This window comes from Pteropus medius, unplaced genomic scaffold, assembly GCF_902729225.1.
Source record: "Pteropus medius unplaced genomic scaffold, Ma_sr-lr_union100, whole genome shotgun sequence".
Classification (NCBI taxonomy): domain Eukaryota; kingdom Metazoa; phylum Chordata; class Mammalia; order Chiroptera; family Pteropodidae; genus Pteropus; species Pteropus medius.
This window is the reverse complement of record NW_024342467.1, coordinates 17,641,125-17,660,814: the sequence shown is the minus strand read 5'-3', so window position 1 is coordinate 17,660,814 and position 19,690 is coordinate 17,641,125. Positions and strand designations below refer to the sequence as shown.

Below are 19,690 nucleotides of genomic sequence, written 5' to 3'. Positions count from 1 at the left end.
ATTAGCATTTGCCAATTTCTGTAGTGTAAATATTCCCACCAGGGCCAATTTCAAGTTACTAGCACAATGTCACAGAATGCAGAGGTTGGGAAGAGATGCAAGAGACAGTCTGCTCCATAGATGCTAGGAAATTTGTCTTGGGCAATAAATAAACATGTGTGAAGTGGTGGGAATTGGAGCGTCTCATGGGAACCGTTAGTAAGTAGAACACCTTCGTCTTGGGGAGTTCTTTATTATTCTGTAATAAAGATGGGGCTGGTTCCCACTTATAAATAGCTAGTTTTTGTGATTACTAAAAAACGCTCATGTGATTACTGAAAAATGCTATGTGTTTATAGAGACTGTTTGGTTTGAAGGAAGATTGCTTAGAAAGTGACTATTGATTATGGGTAGGAGTGAGAACTGTTTTTAGGATTTCATACATTTGTGATTATTTTAGTGAATAAAAGTTATAATACATGAATCTTTTTTTGGGTGGAGGGCTTTTAAAAAACAGTCTTTATATTCCCTACTTAGACATATTGTTAAATTAACTTTATTTTGGATCTCGTGTGGAATGCAAAAGTGCTAATTTTTAAAGTTAATAGAAAATGTAAAAAAGAAACTGAATTGCTTTATACTTCACTATTTTACGCGTCTCCCTCTGTGTGAGTGATAAATCATGTTTATATGGTAACAGTTTCCATTTATAATAGTGCTTTTTATTCCACATGATCCTCAAATATTCCCCTGTAACTTCTACATTTGTCATTTGAATAGCAGCAGTCACCCGGCAGAAACACCACCAAACCACGTTCACGACACAAAGGAAGTCTAATCAGGGAGGGGGCGGCTTGGAAAAGAGCCGTATTTTGAAAGTAGGGAAAGTAGGTCAGAGAGGGGCTTGGGAATGCCTTAGGGTTCGCTCATTTACAAAAACCATTTGTCGCGCTCCTACTGTGTGCCAGCCGTCACAGAGGATACCAAGCATACAACAGAAATGAAACAGATGTGGTCTCTGACCTCGTAGAGTTTATAGCTCCAGTACATGGCAGGATTTTCTCAAGCCTAGGCTCAAAGGGGCCTTCCAAAGTGACCGTATTTATCCTACTCAAATGTCAAAGAAATCACTGGATCAAATACTAGCTTTTCTGCTCTGAGCAACTTAGGCCCTGTGGTCACTGGAGGGTTTGCCCCATCAAAGCGTTTCTGAAACTTAGGGTAACCAGGCATTCTTTGCAGGTTTAGGCGAATCCCTCACTTCCTTGTTCCACACTGACGAAAGCAAAACCATGTTGAGGATTTTTTTTTTCTTGAGGATTCTGCCTTGACTGAGGCCTCTACACCTCCCCGTGGCTCCAGACCTGCCATTTTTCTTCCTTGGGTCAGTGTAGTGCCGTCTTAACCTGGGATCAGGCACTCACAGATGACTTCAGGGGCTCTGGAAATGTCTGAAATGAGGGCCTAGGGTTCCATGTTTATGTTACCGGGAATAGGAAACTTTCAGCAGATTCTCATGAGAATTTGTGATTTGGAAAAAGCTCCAGAACCTTCGGTGTGTTGGGAAAAGCATCGAATAGGTATCAAGGAACCCGAGCCCTTCTGTAGCCGTATATCAGGCAAGTCGTGAAGCCCTTGGCACCTCAGTTTTACCATCTGAACAAGAAGGAAAGTATTTTCTTTTTTTACCCATTGGGATTATTGTGAGATCAAAGGAGATAATCGTACATGAAAGTGCTTAGGAAGTGGCTGATACCATGCCAAATGAGGTGTGATATTGCTAATATTTCATGGCAGATCGTGATGGCGGAGGTATAAGCGGAGGCAGAGGGAACGGGGCAGGATGGATGAGGCGTCTTTCTCAGTCATCACGGAGAGGATTAGCAGCCTTTCCTATCGCCTCTGTGTCCTTAATTCACCTAAGCCCTGGGGCTGTTGCTGGTGAACCCCAGCTCATCCCGGGGTGAGAAATGAGAGTCCCGAGGAGGAGCAGGGAACCTCGTGTGAATGGCAAACACAGAGCAGAACCCACACCCAGGGGAAAGCACACTTATGAGCAGAGCGAGTGAACCTTCTTAACAAGTAAGTACAATGGAGAAATGTACCTGTTTCTCCTAAATATGTTTCATCTAAATCTGGACCTCGCTTGGGAAGACATGTTGGTTTTGGACCCTGAAAGCTCTCGGTGTGAATGGGGGCTCTGTCACATGTGACCCAGCAAAGCTGCTTAACCCTTCCTGGCAATGGTTTCCTCGTATATAGAACGGAAATACTCATAGTTACACTGCACGGCTGTTGGGGGTGGGAGGGGGGTGGTAAACACAGTGCCGTATGTAAAGCTCAGCACGGGGCTTGGCCCTGTAGGTGAATTACAGATTTTTGTCCCCTGGTGTTAGGAGGCTGGCAATTGATATCTGTGAATGAATCAGGTCCTACCCCTTTCGTGGTTCTTACTAAGGGCCTGGCCCTATTCTAAATGCTGTGCATACAGTAACTCCTTTAGTCTTTACAATAATCTTTTGGGATATGTACTAATGTGCTCATGTTACAGATGAGAATACTGAAATATAGTTAAAAAACTTGTCCAAGATCCCTTAGCTCTCAAATAACAGAGCTGGATTTTGGACCCCTGGAGCCTGACTCCAGAATGCCAGTGATGAATCACTGAACTGTGCTTAACCCCTCAGTTGAGTTTGAATGGTTCTGCCTGTCCCCCTGGGTGCCTGTCAGCAAGGTGTGAGATTTTGTCATCTTGGCAGGGATCCTTGTGCGTTTAAGCTTTGGCTTATCCTCAGGAAATCCTACTGGCTTTGGAAGAAAGATGCTCGATTTCACAGGCCAGGCCAGGCCAGGGGGCCCTGGGAGGGTCCGGGAGTTGCCTTTGTCAGCCTCTGGCCTGCTGCAAGCACTGTTTATCGCTGGGGACTTAATGTGGGTGACTCTGTCAGACAAGTGTGAATGACGTCACCCAGAGCCTGGCGGTGATTATCCAGGCATGCCAGGCAACCCTGCACTGGTGGCCCAGTGTGAAGCGGACCTGCTGGAAGGCAGCCAGAGTACTTTGTCGATGTCGAGCAGTTCTACTGTGACAGCCCAGTTGTATCTTTTGCTTGGACTCAGTTCCGCAGAGCTGTATGACCTTGGACATCGAGTCAGACTGTCGCCGAGCAGTTGCCACATCCTTCCAAGGGGAGATGACAGCTCTTGTCCCACCCAGTAGCTTAGATCAACAACTCCGGGAAAAGGATTATCTCCTTGATTATGAGTGGAAGCTCACAGACAAGAACTAAGAGAAGCTTTTCCCTTCTTTGAGCTTCATTTCCCATGGCGGCAGGGCGAAGGGCATGGGGGGCTGGGCATGAGCTATATTTGTCTGTTTAAAGGAGGTTTTTACAAAATAGATCTCTATTATAAAAGTGATACATGCTCATAGAAGAGGGAAAGGGGAAAAAAATCACTCGTTCTTTCTTTTCATATTGTTAAAATTTGATGATTTCCCTGAATATACTTAACTTCTCTTTAATCATACAGTATCGTGTTCTAAAATTTAACATTATAACCCAATGTTATGACATTTCCCCATGCTTAAGTTTTTATGAGCATCAAAAAAATTTAAATGTCAGTTAGTGATGTACCATAATCTAGTCAACCATTTGTTGATATTTGGAACTTGAAGTGTTTCCAGTGCTTTTGCAAATGTAACATAAGCAATGCTGTGATGGACATCTTTGTGTCCAGATTTTTTTTTTGTAGTTATAGGATAATTTACTTGGGATAATTTTGTAGTTATAGGATAATTTACTTGGGATAGAATCTCATACCCCAGGCAGAATTTGTGGTGCTCCCACGTGAGCAGTGCGGTGTAGGTGGAAGGTTCTCTCGCTAATAATGCCTTTCTTGTCCTTCCGTAGACACTGTTCTGACCTTCCCTCACTTGGCATTTTCTGATCAAATAGGTGTTAACTGTAATCTCTTTGGTCTTAAAGTATTTTGCCTTGACCTGTCCCCTAATTACTACATAAGATCAATGTAATTTTGATATTTGTGCTTTTTATTGAGACAGGACATTGGGGAGAATCCTTTCTCAGCTGTGCTCCGCACTCTGTGTACTCTGCAGTGTTTAATTCAATTCCAGAGACATTTGTTGATCGTTGATAAACAGCTATGGGTCAATTAAAGGAACTTTAATTGGGATTTAAAAAATCTAGGTCCAGATCCTGTCTCTGCCCTTTACATATAGTAACTACACTTCCTGAATCTTGTTTTCATTTTGTTCTCCACCTGAAAAGTAGAAATAATCTTTCTCACTATTTGTGAAGATGAAGAGACGATGAGCTTAGTAACTTGTGCAGTGTTATGTCAATAAAAGGTACAATTATTATCATACGTGCAAAGTGTTTTGGATACTGTGGGTGACATTACAATGAGCATTCATTCACTCGTTTAGTCAACAAATGTTTATTGAGTAGCTACTGCGTGTGAGGCAATGATCAGGCTCTGGGATACAGTAGTGAATAAGGCCCTGTAAGCCCTCGAAGGAGCTTACAGCCTAAGAGTATAGACAGCTGTGCTGTCCAGTGTGGACGTCATTTGCTACATGTGTCTGGTGCCACTGAGCAACTGAATTTTTAACTTTATTTAATTTTAATATATTTAAACATAAGCTTTCAAACTGAGATCAATTCAGTTATTGGAAAACTAATGTCTTCCATTAAGAGTTATGTCTGGCACAATTCGAGCGTGTGAATCTACATTTTCAACTGTACGTCTTATGAAATCTAAATGCAATCAAGTATTCCTAATGAAAACTTAGCTTCTAAATTGAGATATACTATCAGAGTAAATCACACACTGAATTCTAGGACTTAATATACACAAAAAGTAAGATATCTTATTAATAATTTTAATATTGATTAAATGTTAAAATATCATTCTGGATATATTTGGTCAGATAAAGTATATTATTAATTTGCCTCTCTCTTTTTATTTTCTTAAATGTGGCGTGGAAAATCAGATGTGTGGCTTGCACTGTGTTTTGATGGGCAGTGCTCATGTGAGTGAAGAGATGCTTGATTCACAGCGTGAAATCTAGGGGCGGATGCACCGAGGGGCAGAATGCATAGGAATTAGGGGGTTGGGGAGAAGAGAATCATTCTACCGGCGGGGATGGGGAGCCTTCACCAAGAATTCTTGGAACCATGATGTTGCTTGAACCTTGAGGGTAAGATAGATCGTTACTTTTATGGTTAGGTTTTGTGAGGGGAGAGCAAGTTCTAGTGAGAGAGAATAGTGGTCACAGAATTTGGGGCCTGTTATTAAGAAGTATAATGGGTTAAAAACATTTGAAACATGCCATCAGCCTTCGTTTCGCCTTATCTGAAGTCTCAGGGGTTCAGGTGCCCAGACTCTGCCCGGGTATCCTGTAATATACCCCCAGCCCTCCAGAGAGTGATAGAAAATATGTGGGAGGGTTTGGGTTGTCACAATGCCTGGAGGTGGGGCAGGTGCGGGAGGGGGTCATATTTTAACATCTTAAAATACAAAGGACCGTCCAACACAGGGAGGAATTGTTTTGCCCCCAAATGCCAATAGCAATCCCACTGAGAACCTTCTGATATAGCCTCTGAATGGCTGTGGGAGATTTTTCTACTTTCCCCAAACTACCTATACCTTCTCATCCCTCTCTATTTAAATTTTCTCTTTGGGGAAACGTGAGTAGCCAAAAATCTAAAAGCTAAATGATAATCTAGTTCTCAGATTGAGAAGACAGTTTGTGTTTATTATTTTTTACTGCCAACAGTGGGCACCAAAACAAAGTAGAAAAATCACAGTCCTGGAGTCAGAAATTTGGGAATACAGTGGTACCCTGACACCAACCAGTCTGTTGCTGTGCTCCTGGGCAAGTCCCTCGGGTTGCGAAGGTTTGTGAGACAGGATCAATAACACCTGTTTCAGAAGTATTGTAAAAATAAAATAAACGGAGGTAAATGAAAGTGTAAAGCGGTAGTGTGCCATACAACATAAGGCGCTATTTCGAGCAGTTATTAGTAATAATTTTATAATAATTGACGACTACAATTATAGATATTATTCACAATGTCCACATAATCATTAATAATCACATGAAGCCACCAACGATTATTATTATAAATTATGATTTGATTATATTTTAAAGTACGGTTAATAAGCAGTTATGAAGAAACACGCCTTGGAACCTGAGGGTGAGAACGTTGCTTAGGCGGGAAGCCCCGTATCCGCCTCCTATCATTCACTTTTCTTCAGTGTATACGTTGTAGCCAGTAGGCAAGCGAAAGAGTTAATAGGAGAATGAACGGTTTGGAAGTTGAAGCATCGTTTTGTTGTTCTCCATTCGATAAGTGGTTACATCCTGTGCAGTATCTCTGTAATTAGTTTCTCCTTTTCCATTCTCCCCAGCTATTAGTTTGGCTCGAGTCCTTGGCACCTCTCACCTTTCTACCATAATAGCCTCCCAACTGGCCTCTCTGCCTTCAGAATCGCCTCCTCCAATCCATTCTGTGTTTAAAAACCTTCAGTGCCTCCCCATTGCTTACAACATCTGTGCTCAACTGAGGCGATGGGAAACATCGTTGAATCAAAGTAATTTGTTACTGCTGGTAATTAGAGAGCAGGAGTCTGTGAATAATTTATTCTTTTTTGTTTTACTCTTTAAAAACCAATTAGAGCCAGGTTCACTGTATCATTGCTGTCTAGTGTGGGAGAATAAGGGTGGAATTAGAGCTAATGCGTGGAAAAATTGTGAATAACCCCCGGATATGCCCGCAGACGGCGCCATTCATCATTCGTGTCGCGGGAGAAGATAGTTGAGAACCAGTAGCCTGAAAAAAAAATCCATATTCCTTCGCATATCAAAAAAGGGATCTGTGACCTATGGTCCTCATTTTGTCTTGATCCTTCCCTCCCAACGCCTCACCCCTTCAGCCATCCCCACCCCCTGTGCTATACCCCAGCGCCACGAGTTGTAGTAATATTTGTTTCCTACCCAGCGTGTGTTCATTCTTCCTGCTTCCCTTTGGGGAAACTCTGTTCCTCTAGTTTCAGCCTTCGTGGCTTAGGTGGGGCTGACCCCATTTCCAACCTCCTAGGTCTGGCCCTGCACCCATGCTTGGCTGGCGGAAGTACAGGATTCCTTCAGGCATTGGGATTGGTGGGAGACAGGCAGGCATCTCTAGATGGGCCAATCAGAACCAACCGGTGCTTTTGCTGGAATTATTGGGAAAGTGATGCCAAGCTGGTTAGGATGCACGTCTGGGCCTGCCAGGGGCCATGTCGCCACCACAGGGAAAAGCCTAGGTGGATCTGAGGCTGACGCAGAAGAGAGGGGTGCTGAGAGACAGGTGGACGCAGAGTCTGGGTGGCTTCGTTGGAGACCCTGGATCCGCTTGAAGAGGGATAAAGCTTGGTTTTATGAGCTGATATATTGTCTGTCTATCTGTCGCTCTCTTGTTAAGTCAGTTCGAGTTCAGTTTCTGTCACCTCACCCTAAGTGTCTCGACCAATATCCTGGACTCCCTGCCACTCCGAACCGTGGCAAACCCTTTGCCATGGTGTGTTTAGGCTCATGGCCCTCCCCGTCTCTCAGCCCAGCAGGAGCGTGTGTATCCGTCCAGGCCCTGGTTAGAGATCCCTGCTGCCTCTCCATCCGACCTGGGCAGAACGAGTCTCCCGTCCCCGTTGCTGTCGTCCAGGGCCACACATGTCACCGCACTTCGTCCTACGGTTAGCTACATGTGCCTCAGAATTTCTGACCGCTTTCTTATGAGGTGCTTAATTTCAGACACTTTCTTATTTAAATTGATCACCCTAACAGTTTGCACAGCTGCTGTAAACAGACAATATTTGTTCACCTGAGTTTAGTAGAAAAAGAGAAATAATGAAAGGAAGAAATAAAGAAAGGAGAAAAAGTACACTTGTCCTTTAAAATGTGTCTCGGACTTGGGCTCCGGGTAAAGGAAGATGAGAACAACTAGCCGAATAACATGTTAAACCCATTTAGTCTCTTTTTCTGGGAACTGTTTGTACTTGACAGCTGCCACCATGTAGAACCCCCAGATGGGAGGAACTCAGCATCGCTCCGGGGAATGGCGAGAGGAGAGGCCGAAGCGATGATTCTGAGTCGCGTAAAGTCACGGTCAGTGACACTGTGTCCTGCTGAGAGACTGCTCCCCGCTGATGGGATGTCCACTCCTGGGACATCTCTCAGGACTCTTCCCTTCTCCCCATGCCCTAGTTCGAGCCATCCCCACTGAGCCGCCGTGGTAGTCATCCCGCCGGGCGCCCCGCCTGCCTTCCTGCACACCCAGCTCATAGTTCATCCTGCATATTGGGTCAGAATGATTCTGTAGATCTGCTCCTGTCACACTTGGCTCACAAACCCTAAGTACCTAAGATAGCTCTTGAAAGCATCACTTAGGACTGGCTGCGGTATGACCTGAACTTCCGTTCGCGGACGGATTTCGCAGTCCTCTCCTCCCTCCCTGCGGAGTTCCAGCCCCTGCCGCCGACGGTGCTGTGCTGTTTTCTGTTTTGGTTCTTCTCTTAGGTAGCTCTCTCCACTTGGGATACTCTGTTCCCAATTCTCTAAGACCAAAAGCGTCATCCGTGGGTGCCACAGACTGATGCCACCTCCTCTCCTTTCCACACTCTGAACTGCTCCGGAATGTTTTGATCATTCAAGTTATCTGTATATATAGTCTGTGTTAGGACAGACGAACTGCTGTAACAAACGAGCCTCAAATCTCAGTGGCTTAACGCAATAAAACTTTATTTCTCGCTTGACACAATCCTATGCAGTTTGAGCATCTCTTCTGTCTGGAAACTTCCAAGCAGAGATTGAGGTTTCTGGGCATCTTCCATGATGCGGCTTTCCCGTCTCAGAGGACTTAGCTTCCAACTGCCTGTCTCGTGAGCAGGAGAGAAAGAGAGGGTGGTGGGTGGCATGACGTGTTTCAGAGATTGGACCGGGAAGTGGTGTGTGTGATCTCTACTTACACGCCACTGGCCAGAACGGAGTCACATGGTACCGGTCTGAAAGCAAGGACGGTTGGTAAATGCAGTTTTCTTGTGGGCCCTGGAAGAAGAAATGGGGTTGGCGAGCCTCTGGCCCATCGGTACCGGAGGTCTGTCTCATCATTTCTACACCCTTTGGCACTTCTGAGCAAACTACCCTAATGTGTTCAGGCAGCGGTGAGCTTGACACCGTCGAGGACCTGGGTGGGGCCAGCCCTGCACTCACTGTCTTTGCCACTTTTAATTTTGTTTCCTTACTCCTGAGCAGGGACGAAACCTTGAGGGCCTTCGCCTTTGTGGATTCTTCTTCCCACTTCTCCTCCTCTTCTTCCTTCCCTTCTTCTTTTCTTTACAACGTTCCTTCTTCTCTAAATGTTTCCTATTCCCTTTGTCTCCTCTTAACCTACTAATTCTCCCTCAAAACCCAGTTGCAAAGGCCTAAGTTCACAGAGTCGGGGATGGACGTGTGTGTTCTCGGGAAGGTGGAAATGAAGGCGGCCACTCTATTTCTTTCTTTTCATTTTTCTTTTTCTTTTCTTTTCTCTTTTGGAGGGGAGAGGTGTTAAACTTGTAATTTGGGAATAATTTTAGATTTACGGAAAAGTCACAAAGATGGTACAGAGTGTCTCCATATACCCCTCACCCGATTCCTCCTAATATTAACATTTTACATGTCTTTGGTACTTTTGTCAAAATGAAGAAACTGACAGGGGCACATTGCTATCAGCTGAACTCCAAACTTCATTTGGATTTTGCCAGTTTCTCCACCAATGTCTTTTTTCCGTCCCAGGGTCTCATCCAGGGTACCATATTGCATTTAGTCTTTATGTCTCGTCAAGTCCGCAATGGTCTGTAACAGTTTCTCAGACTTTCTTTGTTTTCTGTGACCTTGGCAGCTTTGAAGAGTATTGGTCATATTGTGTAGACTGTTTCTCAGTTGGGGTTTGTTTGATGTTTTTCTTATGGTTAGTCTGGGGTTATGTGTTCTTGGGAGGAAAATGACAGAAGTGAAGTTCTTCTGTCATTATATCAGGGAGTACATGATATCTACATGGTATCATTTATTACGATAAACTCGATTACTTGTTTAAGGTAGGGTTTGTCAGATTTCTCCGCTGTAAAGCTACTAATTTTCTCCTTTCCATACTCTTATTCATTGGGTACCAGTCATTAAGTCCAGCTGACTCCGAAGCGGGATGGGATTAAGCTCTACTTCCTGGAAGGAAGAGTATCTACTTAATATTATTTAAAGCATCCTATTCTTTATGCTTCCCCACTTCAATGCTATCAAAGTCTCGAAATAGATTTGAGCCTCAATGACATACATAAATCATGGCCTCAAAAGCTGTCTCTCTGACAACTAAATGAAGAGCCTTGAAAATTTTTATTCCACTAGTACGAGTGAGAGAGTCCATCCTGAAGGATCAAAACAAAGCAAGCAAATGAACCTATTAGCATGTAATCATTCTGTGAAGCAGCACACCGTGGAGTTGGCTGATAACCGCAGAATGCCGCTTGATTCACTCACTAACTCCATTATTCATGAATGTACATCGTCACTCTTGGGTGAAGTAGTGAGGTGCCCAGGCTTTTAACAGCTACTCCCGGTGTTTGTGACAGGTCAAGATGCTGAGGTGCTATGCTGGTTGCTAAGGGAAGAGGGCAGAAGGGTGCATTTTGCTTCTGTAACAGCTACAATCACTCCCTTTCTAGCCAGCAAAGAGCATCAGGCATGCCAGAGAGGGACCTGCAGAGTATCTGATGGGAAGTAGAGCTTCTGGCTTCCAAGCCTGCTTTCTCAGCTGTCAGGAAAAGTGTGAAGGAAATGCTTTGAAATAAAAATTGAAATGAATCACAGCTCTAATTGAATTCCATTTATAATCCAGTTGGGTAAGGTCACGTAGGTGGACCACTTTATTCTACATACAAGACTCTATAGATGATGTGAAAAGTAATGCAGCCGAGTGCAAGAACCAGGCCACCCTAAGACTTAGCTGCTAATTCACATGCTTATTGAGACATACAGTTCCAAGAAGCAGGAGTTGGAAGAGAAGTATGTAGGTTTTGGCATGAGGCACACCTGAGTCTCAATCTTGACACTGCCATTTATTAGTCAAGTGACCTGTGCAACTTCATCTCTTTTGAGTCTCAGATTTCTCATCCGAAAAGTGGAGTTAATGAAACTTTCATTGGATGGTTATTGCAAGGATTAAATGAGATAATGCCTGTTAAATACCCACCTGGTACTTGATAGATGACAGTTGCATCAGAATGCTTTTGGTGCAAGTAACAGAACATTTAACCCAAAGTGGCCCTAAAAATCAAAAGCATATTTATGTTATTTTAAGTAAATGGAAGAGTAGTGGTAGGAATCCTCTGGGACTGGTTGGTTCAGAGGCTCAATGCTGTTTTCAAAGCCTTGGTTCTTTCCATCTTTCTGCTCAGTCATCTTCAGCAGGATGGGCTAATCCTCGGAATGCCTCTCCTCACAGTAGCAACGTGGCTGTTGAAGTTCCAGGCATCAAGTTAATAGATGACAAGCTCCAGAGAAAGATGAGGTCTTTGTTCAAAGTGAGGAAACTATGTATAAAGCAACTCCACCCCACTCCACCCTTCTTCCTCCAGTTAACTACTCTTCATGTCTCAATGACAAGAATTACATCACAGATTTGTGTTTAAGTCATGGGTTATTATAATTGGTTTAGGGATCCACTCCGGAGCTGCTATAAGTGATTTAGACCAATCAGGATCCACACCTGAGGCAAAGGCTGGTCCAGCCTCTCTCTTGCAAGGGCTACACTTTTACCTGAAAAAAAAATCTGGATTTTATTAAAGAGGAGGAGCATCTGAATACTTTTGAAAAATTTTGCAGATCCAGAATACAAGGTTATCGATATAATTCCTGGTAATTGGACTGACTGATTAACATGTAGCTATCTCTTCCTCTCCTTTAAATTGGTCATTTGGTTCCTTCTTTAATATTGTAGAATCTCAGAGTTTGAGGGAATCTTGCTCTCTGAAGCATGTCTAAAGAATGATTTCTCTCTCTTCTTGAATTCCCACCAGTAGATAGAAGCCTCTCCCTGAAGTATGGCTGAATGACTTCTGGCACACCAATCCTGGGGGTGTAGCTTACAGAGATTATTTACATAAAAATTAATGGAAATTAGATAACATTACAAGTTCAGCTCCTCAGTTGCACTAGATATATTTCAAGTGTTCAATAGCCACATGTAATTAGTAGGTACTCTCTTGTATAGCACAAAGTATATAACATTTCCATCACTGCAGGTGATTCTGCTGGACACCATTCCTCTTAATTGTTCTTCATCCTTTTCTGGTTTTAAAATTCTAAAGCGGTCAGAGACTCAGGACTACTAATTTCTATATATGGCTCTAATAATTTGATTGGTTGAAAAAAATAACAAAAATGATTTACAGGTTAACATTTAGACATTCTTACTGTAATTTATTTTTGTTAGTTGAGCTATATAAACTGAAATGAATGATTCTCAATGTGTCTACATTTGCAACATGAGTCTTAATTAATTAGTATGTAATTTATTTTGTGCCTACTCATTTATGTCCACAATCCTCAACTTTTGAGTATTCCGGGAATGATAACCTCTGACGTTTTTTCTTTTCTCTTTATTTGCCCAGTCTCTTCATTTTCCAGTTGTTAACACCTTCATCAACCAGAAGATTGGGAAAGGAGAACTTTTTAAATTCAAATAGTGAAAAAAATTACAGCTTCTCAGTGTCTTGGGTGAAGGTTTTTTGGGAGAACATTAAAATAAAGAGTTTGGACCATCTGTTGACTTAATTATCTCCTGGTATTATTATTATTATTAATAATAGTATCTTATATTGGACTATCCCTTTCACATTTGTTATTCCACTTAATCTTCACAGCAAATCTGTAAGTTATCATATTATCCTCATTTTTAGAGAAGAAAAGAGACGAGATTACTACTATGTAATGTGGTACATTAGTTGGAGTGTTGCTTTTTAATAAAACAAGAGTTTGGTTCAATAAAACTCCCAGCGAACATAACACATTATATGTTTCAAAAGACCATATAACTAGAATTTGAACCTGATTCCATATTCAGTGGTCTTCATATCCTCTCTGGCTACCTTTCTTTGGTCTCTACTATGTCTTTTCATCTTTCCCTTTTGCCAGAGATATTTAACAGATAACCACACTAAACTCTCATAAGAAGTTGTGAAATACGAAATAAATGAACTCAATTTATAAGCAATCATGGAAGAGCTTAGATAGCTTGATATAAAAGTTGTGCTAAATTACAATTACATAAAGGCAAATAAATTGTAATAGAATTTCCTTCTTCAATCAGAGATGTAAACACTTATGGATTGACGCAAGCCTCTTATTTACTATAAGTAACCATCTCCACGCGTGTGCTGGGATGATGTCAAAGGAAGTGGAGGGCAGGGGGAGGAGACAGTGAGTTGAATGGACAGACACATCTCTTTTCCCTAAATGGTTTTTTTTTCTCTGTTAATATTGTTTCCAGAGAGGAAACACTCTTTCCAATGATGTAGACAAAACTTGGACAATAGGTCAAGTGAATCGAATAACAAATATGAAAGTGGAAAATGATTTTTGGCTGTTTTCATTATTTAATCTGATGATGAACAGCTTTGGTCACCTCCCCTTATGCTGCTTCTCCAGAAGACGGAGAAGTCCATCCTTTGGCAATGAGTCCATCCCCCACCTGGTTGATTATGCAATTTTAGGATCTTTATTTCATCAGCTCTTTTCCAGGCTGTCTCACAATTGATGGTGACACCCAAGCAAAGCATATGACAGGGATTCGTTTGATGGCGTCGTCCAGAAAATGGAGCACGTCCTCGAAGCGTGCTGCAATTGCACAGCCTTGGAACAGCCGGGCGATGCTGACGTTTTTGTTGATGGGGAGTGAAGATGGAAAGTGCTGGGGCTGGAGGTGGATCTCGGTCTATTTTTAGTTCGCTGCGGTTACTTGCTGTGAATCTTTGCTTGGAGCATGAAAGCTGGTTTCTGAAAGCAAACTCTCCTTCACAATACATATTGCGTTTAGTATGTAGTAGGGTCTTTATTAAACCAGACTATTACTTTATTACCTAAAACACTATGATACTCTCATGCCCCATCCTGGATTACTATAGGTAGGAATAAAATGAATGAGTGAATGAATATATGGCTCTGTGAGTAAGGGTGAACTCATAAAGAAAATGCTTTGTAAATGCCGGGTTTAAAAAGAGTCTCCTGGGCATAATTGCTTCCTTCTTTTCTATTAAGGCTTGCTGTATAAACAACACCGAACGACTTCCAATTAAATAAGTGAACTCAATGTGTCTTTTCACATGAAGACAACTTTTGGGAAAAGGAGGCAGACACTTTTAATTCTATTAGGCTCAGACACTTCCTCTGTTTATGATGCAATAGAGGTTTATCCTGGGAGCAAAGAAATGAGCTAACACTGTGCCAGCATAGATAAACATTTCAGAAACTTTGCCATTGCCATTCCTGCTATCTGCTTGTTTTGACCCCTCCCTCTTTGTAACTAAATATGCATTTTTATCAGAAAGAGTCTGAGCCATTTGGAACCGAGTTGTTCTTTCAACAAATATTTATTGGGCATTTACTATGTGCTAGACACGTCTAGGCAGAGATGAAGCAAAAATAGGTGAATGAATTAGGGTAAAATGAGCAGAGTTGACTGGGAGGGCTATCTGTGCTATCTTCAAAATGTCCCTTCAGAGGTCTCACTTCTCACCAGCGCTGCCCCAAGAGGGTTTTCAAAGTATTCCTTCCATCTTCCTAACAAGACTTGCTATGAGAGAAGTTCTGGGAATGCAGATTTCTCCATTGGTTTACATTTACCTCGATGATTTAGGGTTCCTTCTAGATTGGCAGGTTGGGAAGCAACGGTCAAGACCCTTAATCTGCTGTGAACTCTTTTGCGAAGACTTTATGTCTCTGTATTAATGTCACTGAGTCCACTGAATGGTTTTACTTAGGAGCAAGGCATAATGAGTTTTGCAGTTTTAGAAGAAGTTCTGTCATCAGCTCTAATGTCCACGTGACCAAGCGTTTGCTTCTTTCTAAGTATTTAAGGATTTAACAAACTTAATTCATCTATCCAATGAACCAACCGACCAGCCAAACAACAAATTATTATTCTTGCAGAACATCTACCATAAACGGGGCCAGACCCTGGGGACACAGAGGTGATTAGATACATACATACCTTAGGTGGTGAGAGTGGTAGAGCCAGACATTTGAAGCCACCAGTGCCGTCCAGCATGATAAAATATTCCAACAGGGGTATGTGCCAGGGTCTCTCCCTCTTGAGAATAAGTGTGAAAGGTTCAGGGAGCATTTTGAAAGATACTTGAGTTGTGACATTTGAAGGATGAGTAAAGGCTCCACAGACATCAAGGGAAAGGCTTGTGTGCAGATCATGGAGAAAAACCATGAAGAGGTCCATAACCTGTGGGGAAATTTCAGCACCCTCTGGTGGAATGTAGCAGTTTTGATTCACATAGATTCATTCTGACATCATCAACTCGAAGAGACTAAGAAAGTGAGACAGGGCGTAGAAAACAAAATGCCCAACAAAAGCTTACAATGATAATGGTACTTTTTACCATTATTAGTATAAAGGGGTCTGGGCAGAGCATGAGCTCAGGATATTGTCTCGTACTCCCTGTTATCACTTGCCCAGCTGGGAGGGAGTAAGGGGAGAGAGGCTGAGAAGCCATCATTTTTCAGGGTGTTTGCTTCTCTCTGCCTCTTCAATATAATGCCCATGGTGATGCTATTTAAGTACTTCATTGTCTCCTGTACCAGAAGTGGTTGTGGAAAAGAGAGGTACAAGGGAGTCTGCTTTCCTGCCAGTTACATTGTTGGTGAACGTTGCAGTTCGGCCATAAGGAGTTAGAAAAATAAAAAACTGAGGTGATCACTTTGTAGTTGGGGAGCAAGGGGTCTAACGAGAGGAATTCGATTTGCTGAAGTTGCACGTATGAGTAATGGCCACAGTAGGACAGAAGTACCCGAATATCCTAATCCTACTCAGGTACGTTTTCCAGAATACCACAGGAAAGGGAGGGAGAGAGAAGGAAGGGAAGATGGGGGCGGAAGGAAAAGAAGGGAGGAGAGGAGGAAACCCTGAATTAATACTGTTCATATCTTCGGCAAGTGTATAATGTGTTTTCCTTGTCTTAATTACTTAACCATTTATATTTTGTAATGGAGAAATGTTAGGTCCCGTATTTTCAGGAAAAAAATCGATGGTATTTTCCTCTCACAAGATGGATAGCTTCTGGAGTGAGACAGAGAAAGATTCTAGTTGTTTTGATTGGGAGAGAGACACCTTTCCTGTCGGCCTGCTTTTTTCTATTTGCACATATTGACACTCTTTTCTGAAAATAACAACAACCAGAAAGGAAAATCTATACTATAAAAAAAATTAATCTGAGCGAGTTAGAAATACGCTTCCAGGTAACAGAGAAGAAAAAGCTTGCTAGCTCAGGATCGCAATTTGATAATACTCTACCTTTGTAAAGCACCTATAAAAGAACTTTGGGCCTAATTATATTGGAACAATGTGTGCTCTATTTTAATCCTGATTTGAGATAACAGAGTCATTTGGAAGATTATTTCTGTCAATTTTAGGGTCTTTGAATGAAAGCAATAAAGAAGTTATACTATTACAAGACTATTTTGTGTGATTTCAAGTTAATACGGAGTGACTCAGAGTAACAAAAAGTTTTGAATCTGAGGAAAACTAGTTAACTGCAAGGCAATCGAAAAGGCAAGAGTGAGTGTATTAGCATTGTTTTCTTTTTTCTTTTGAAAAAGCACTACCAATGTAACACTTTGATAAAGAGAAACTTGAGAGCTATCATCTACTATATTTTAACAATTACGATGAATTTGTTTACCTATTGCAAAAGTATTATGTTACATGTTCATCGATATCCTGAATTTGGTAATCAAGTAAGTATTGTTAATATGTTGGAATTAGTATATAAACAAGCAAAAGAAGAAAATTTTAAAAATGTAATTCCAATACCCAGATATAACCATTGTAATATCTTTCATATCTTTTTACTGTCTGTGTATGTTTTTCTTAAAAACAAGCAATATTATAATTTAAAATTAAATTATTAATTACAATTTTAAATCTATAATTATCAAGCAAATTATAGTTTGCTCTTTGCACAAACGTCCTCTGTGTCGTAAGTGTTCATCTTCATTATTGGTAGTCTCAGTACCAGTAATACTGAGGGATTAAACACAGTCTTGATAGTGGTATTCTATGTCGACTCTTTTTTTTTTGAAGGGACAAAGAGATGGGGCAGACAAGAAAGAGTAAAGATGGTCAGTTTATGTCACAAAAATTAATGTGACTAATACTAACATGCAACATCACTTTTAATGATTATATAAATTACAATGTTTTAAAAAGAAATTTCTAATTGTTGGTTATATAAGTTTTTCTTTTTAAATTATAATGTGTAATATTGTGACAAACATTTTTTATAGCAAGTTTCCTCTCCTACAAATGATTATTTTCTTATGATAAATTTCTAGATGTAGAAATTACTCTTTGAAAGAGTTTTTCCTTCACTAGTAGTGTATTGATTTTAGGCTAATGCCAAATTGTCCCCAAAAGTGTCATACCAGTTGATAGAATTGCCAGTAGTTTATGAGATTGTCCATGTTCTACCGTTTAGGCCAAGATCATTAAAAAAAATCCATGCCAATTTGATGATAGAGAACCTTGATCCTTGTTTCATTTACATTTTAAAATTGAATAATGAAGCTGAACATTTTATAATCTTATAGATCATTTGAATTTCCTTTTTTATGTCTCTCGATAATATATATATATTACTGAATTGTTAGAAATATGACATTACTCATTTGTATGTCATTACTTGTTGCAATTTCTCCCTCATATGTTGCTTACTTTTAATTTTTATGTTGTGCGTTGACAAACAGGAATTCTTACAAAGTCAAATTTCTCACTCCTTTATTTTTCCTGCTTAGACAAATAAATTTTCTAAAATTTCTAAATAAAATTTCCACTTTCATATCATATAAACAGTTTCTTGAGCTATAATTTAGCATTCACGTGGCTCCATCTTTTTTTATTTATATCTTTAAGACGTTTATTTTGATGTCTTACAAAAGATAGGCACTAAGTTAGTGTTTTTTTTAAAATGAAATTGTTATGTAATTAATGCAATACCAGCTCTTAAAATTCCATCTCCATTAATGTTACATGCCACATATTCATACACTAACTTCTGAAGTTACTTCAGTTCTTTCTTGACTTCCAATTCTAATTTATTAATCTGCCTTCTTTTTTCTGTATTTTGCATCACATTGTTCTATTTACTGTAGCTTTATAAAATATCTATTAGTCTGGTTGGGTAAGTGTTTTTTTTATTACTGTTCTCTTCTTTTTCCCAGAAACATCTTAATCAATGTATATATTTAATCTTCCAGGAACAATTTAGAGTATCTTTGACATACATCCCGAAAATCTCATTGAATTGTCGTTAAATGTATAGATGACTTTGGGGATAATTTACATCTTTACAATATTCAGTTCTGGAATGGTTGTGCTCTCTGTTTATTCTAGTCTTCTTTTATGTTCTTCAAGAAGGCTTTATCAGCTTTTCGATAAGGTTTTGTTATGCTTATTTCAAGGTATTTTGTATTTATTGTTGCTATTAGAAGGCCCCCACCTTCCACATTATGTTGTCTTGATTATCGTTGGTATATAGGAAGGTTATTATTTTTATAATATATTTTGTTACTTTTCTTTTTGAGTTTATTGGTTATCTTTTAATTTTTTCTAGTAGACAAGCATAGCATTTTCAGATCAACCAGAAAAGTTTTCTTCTTTTATGTCTTTGATTATTATCTTGTTTCATTGCTTCTGCTCTTTTATTAGGAGCTCTTTGTGTTAAACATGCTGTGCTCTTTATGCTCAGCCTTTTTCTTTGCATTCTTAAATTGGTCTTCCACATTAATCCCTGTACCATTAGGGTTCTCCAGGGATACAGAACCAATAGGATGTATGTATAGATAGAAAGATTTATTATAAGGAATTGGTTTATGCGATTATGGAGGCTGACAAATACCAAGATCCGTAGTTGGCAAGCCAGTGATCCCCGAGAATCAATGGTATAATTTCAGTTGACATGCCAACAGGCTTGAGACCCAGAAAGAGCAATTAAAGTCTGGAGGCAGAGAAGAACCAATGTCCCAGCTCAAGGCAGTCAGGCAGGAGTTCCCTATTACAAGCAGGTGGATCTGTTTTAGGCTGTTATGGAAACATGAGCTTTTCCTATTAAGCTGTTGCTTTTCTGGGACCCTTCTGGCAATTCCCAGTAGTGCCTTAAATGAGGCAACCCTGGAGTTGTATTTAAAACTTTGGCTTAACCTGGGGCTTTTCAGTGTCATTTTGGATGTCTCTAGCTGGCAGTTTTGGCTTAGTAGCTTGAGTGTTTGCAGTCTCCTTTTACTTCTTCCAGTTTCCTGAGAATCCTCCTGAGCTTTTTGTAGCCTTGGAATTTTAGTATAAACAGACGATGTCCAAGCATATCTATGATCAATGTGAAAGGCAGGGATTTA

At 40.7% G+C, this 19,690-nt stretch overlaps 1 protein-coding gene across 8 annotated transcripts in view; it reads left to right on the top strand.

Moving 5' to 3' along the window:
• PDE1C (phosphodiesterase 1C) overlaps positions 1–19,690 on the top strand; it is a 446,101-nt gene that overhangs the window by 151,699 nt on the left and 274,712 nt on the right. The gene's annotated exons all lie outside the window — the stretch shown is intronic.